The sequence below is a fragment of the Mirounga angustirostris genome, unplaced genomic scaffold (genome assembly GCF_029215605.1).
Source record: "Mirounga angustirostris isolate CCGP_5_RB_7025 unplaced genomic scaffold, mMirAng1.0.hap1 SCAF_11, whole genome shotgun sequence".
Lineage (NCBI taxonomy): Eukaryota > Metazoa > Chordata > Mammalia > Carnivora > Phocidae > Mirounga > Mirounga angustirostris.
Genome location: NW_026991719.1, coordinates 19572773 through 19577307, shown reverse-complemented (window position 1 = coordinate 19577307; position 4535 = coordinate 19572773). Strand labels below are relative to the sequence as shown.

General features: G+C 35.4%; 1 pseudogene; it reads left to right on the top strand.

Annotated features, from left to right (window-relative positions):
- Positions 1–368: 368 nt before the first annotated feature.
- On the top strand, positions 369–4020 carry LOC123844950 (calmodulin-1-like; annotated as a pseudogene).
- Positions 4021–4535: the final 515 nt, after the last annotated feature.

Here is a 4535-nt window from a genome sequence, read left to right as displayed (position 1 = left end):
TATCAAATATCAAGAAATTTTACTTTTACAACCACAAATTCATATAACCAAGAAGAATCAAATAAAGGTAATGAAGTAGAAGGATTCTGTTAAAGCCAAAAATGTTTCTGTGCAAAACTTAGTAGTTCCACTAGATGGTAGCAAATGGTTGTATTTTATACCTTTACAGTGACTGTGTTATTTATAAAATGCTCACTTTTCTTTCTTTTTAAGATTTTATTTATTTACTTTTTAAAATAAACTCTACACCCAATGTGGAGCTAGAACTCAGAACCCTGAGATCAAGAGTTGCATGCTCTACTGACTGAGCCAGCCAGGCATCCCAAAATGCTCACTTTTCTAAAATAGAAAAACAGTTCTGGAAAAGTGAAAATTATATCTGAAATGCTGCTTCCTTTGGAGAAGGTAAAACACAGTTGAGTTCAAATCTGTAAAAGAAAATGCAGATAAAACTTCTTTTCTTCATAAAGTAGTCTCTTCAAATGGCAAGAAAACACCAATTCTAGGCCTGGTTTCTGGTGACTTCTGACCTGGTTTTGATAAAATTTTGCAGAAAATTGTGGGTCCTGTATTGACTATTTCTCCTCCTGTTATGTGATGTATGTGCTTTAAAATGACCTTTCCCTGGAGCCGGGCAGCGGCGGTGTCACGGTGCTGAGCGCACACTGTGCCTTAGCAGCAGCAGCCAGCGGAGGCCCTCCTGCCATCACAGCCTGTGCGCTGCTGTAGCCACACTTGATCCCTCTGCTCTTCCTCCCTTTGCTAGCACCATGGCTGATCAGCTGACCAAAGAACAGATCGCTGAGTTCAAGGAAGCTTTCTCCCTATTTGACAAAGATGGCGATGGCACCATCACAACAGAGGAAGTTGGAACTGTCATGAGGTCACTGAGTCTGAAGCCAGCAGAAGCCTAATTGCAGGATACAATCAATGAGGTGGATGCTGATGGTAATGGCACCATTGACTTCTCAGAATTTTTGACTATAATGGCTAGAAAAATGAAAGATACAGACAGTGAAGAAGAAATATGTGGAGCATTCTGAGACTTTGACAAGGATGGGAATGGTTACATCAGTGTAGTGGAACTATGTCATGTCATGACAAACTTAGGAGAAACACAAACAGATGAAGTAAATGAAATGATCAGAGAAGCAGATATTGATGGAGATGGACAAGTCAGCTATGAAGAATTCATACAGATGATGACTGCAAAATGAAGACCTACTTTCAACTCCTTTGTCCCCCCACTGCCGAAGAATCATGTTGAATCTTTTACTTACCTCTTGCAAAAAAGTTCATTTACTCATTCTCTTTCTATAAAGCAAAACTGAATGTGAAAAGTACCTTCTGTCCACACACACAAAATTTGCATGTATTGGTGGGTGGTCCTGCACCTAAAGATCAAGCTACATGTCAGTTTTATGATATAAACACTTGTACTACCTTATGATAAGGAAGCCCTTAGTGGACTCCTTGCAGTTCCATTTGCTAATGATTAAATGAAAAAAAATTTGAAACCTATTCAGAAGGGGTCTAGTTCAGTTTGTTAGTATGTATTGTCATAGCTGGTTTACTGAAAACACACATCTAAATTGGTTTACCTCAGGTTGCTGTGCAGAAAGATGGGTGAGGGATAAAGTATCTAGATGTAGCCCCACTTAGCAGACCAGTCCACTTGTACTTCTGTGTGTCCTGACCCCTGGTGATGGTGACACACATGCTGGTGGCATCCTGCGTGTGTTGGTTTAGCGTTGTCTGTGTTTTACCAGAGTGAAATGTGTGTCAAGCTGTCACCATTCACACAAAATTTTTAAAAAGAAACATTTAACAAGGGGGCATCTTGGGACTCTCTGTTTTTACAACCTTCTGAACTATGACTTGGAGCCAGCAGAGTAGGCTGTGGCTGTGGACTTCAGCACAACCATCAACACTGCAGTTCAAGAAACTGCAATTCATGTCCATTCCAAGTTGTAGATGCTGGTCTTTTTTTTTTTTTTTCCAATAAAAAGACCATTAACTTAAAGTAAAATGAATTTTCCCTGGATTCCCATGGTGGGTCATGAAGCTGGTTGTGTTGAAATAAAAATTGAAATGAAGAGAACACTTGGAGGAGTTAAATTTGACAATGGAATAATAGTATAAACATTTTAAAATAAGATTTTATCTGCTTTTGACCTTTATTTTATAAACTTTTCATTAGTTTTGCCAAGCAGAATTTCATATAGGTAGTATGCTAGTGGATCATGGTTTAACTAAGGTTAACCTAATTAAAAATAGACATTTCAAAAGAGGGATAGGATTGAAACAAAAGAGTAGTATCACATATGTGTGTGGTTTGTTTAACAATTCACCCATGGAGAGTCGTTTGGGCTGTTTCCAGATTTTGGCTTTTACAAAGAAAGTTGCTATGAACATTCATGTATAGGTTTTTGCATGAATATAATTTTCATTCCTCTGGGATAAATAAATACACAGGTTTGTAATCACTGAGTCATACGATGCTTGCATGTGTAGTTTTAAAATAATCCATCTAATTTTTCTGTAGTGGCTGTAGTGTTTTACATTTCCACCAGCAACATATTGGTGATCGAGTTTCTCAACATGCTTGTCAGCATTTGGTGCTGTCATTATTTTGTATTTTACCCATTCTGATAGATGTGAAGTGGTATTTCATTGTAAGTTTAATTTGCATTTCCCTGATGACTAATGATATTGAACATATTTTTATGTACTTATCATCTTTATATCGTCTTTATTGAAATGTCTGTTCATACTTTTTGCCTATTTTCTAATTGAACTGTTTATTTTTTCACTGTTGAGTTTTTAGTGCTCTTTGTATATCATATATACTGGTTCTTTGTCAGACATGTGGCTTTGAAATATTTTGTCACAGTCTGCAGCTTGTCTTTTTGTCTTCTTAACAGGTTTTTCACAAAGGAAAAGTTCTTAATTTTGATGAAGCCCATTTTACCAGATAAACTCTTTTACTAGATTTCTTATCTGAAATTCAGCTTGTGAAGGAACACATAATAAGACAATTATTAGAGATCCATTGTAATATATTATAATTTATAATGAGCATGTCCCATTCTGGACTAAACACTTTAATAAAAAGCACAGTTTACCTATATTCTTGTGAGTAAAAAATACTTATGCACATCTTTTATTCCTATCTTCTACCTCAATTAGATTGAAAGTTTTTTCAGGGTAAGGATTGCGTTCATTCATCCTGAATCCTCTTTGAAGTTGAGTATAGGTTCTCACACAGAACAAGTGTTCAACAAATATCTTTTAATATTCCATCAAGGCATCATGGCAGGGTATTAAGAGGTAGAGTTTGAAATATTGAGTTAAAATTCTGGCTTTGCCTCCTTGCCTGCACTGAAAAAATTGGGTCAGTTATTTCACTTCTTTGGGCTTCAATTTCTTTATCTAACATTTTGGATAATAGTATCAATGGGCTTGCCCTGGGGTTCAAATGAGATCACATATGTAAGGCACCCAGTAAGGTGCTAGACACTTATTAGAGTGTGTGTAAATGGTAACTATTGCAATTATCAGGATTTCAGCTTCATAAATCCTGAAGCAGGGATTATAAGGACTCAGATTACAGGGGTTGAATGTATGAATAGATACCATGTGATGTGAACTGAACTGTATGAAAAATTCTGATTATTTTAAACCAGACATTCAAAAGAAAGCATAATTTTATTGATGGACACTGTCATCTAGTACAAAATTCTATGGTTTGGTGGTTATGTCAAGGCCATTTTAAAAATATAGTTTATGCAGTTACAAGTTGAGGAATCTTTGAACCTGAATAAAGAGCAAATGTTTATAAAAATTTATTAATGCATGGAAGAAAAATTATCCAATAATTAAAATTTATTCTAAAATATTTGTACATTTTATTGAATGTTGCATTTCCTCATAAGCATAATATAATAATCAATCTGAATTAAATGTCTCTGCTTAAGTGTAAGGTAAATATAATCGAGTGGTGAATATCAAATTAACAGAAATTACAGAGCAAAATACAAATATTTAAGTCAGTTAATGACTTAGCATTAGCTAAGAGATTTCATTTTACCTATGTTTCAATTAACAATATAACTACATTTGCAGTTCAGAAATTGCCTCTCTTATGTTGTTATAGTTAACAATTTATATCAACACCAGTTTGTTACATATTCTTGTAATCATTTTAATTTTCAAGAGTTGCAGAATTTGATTTCATTCATCTTTAGCAAATGCTTCTTGAATCTTTTGATTACATGAGGCTATGATTAACAAGACCCCCCCCCCCCAGATTATTTGTATGCATATGACAGTTTGGGAAACTCTGCTATAGCTGTAAAAGACAATCTGCAGGAATTATGGAATTTAGCTGCAGGTTAACTTTCTGCTGCCCAGGTAAAGAAGACTGAACGGCTACTTGGATATTAATTTTTTTTTTTAAACACAAAGCTCTAATTCAGTGTTTCTCAGAGTGTGCCCCTTTGACCACCTGGGCCTAATCTACCCAGGCAACTTGT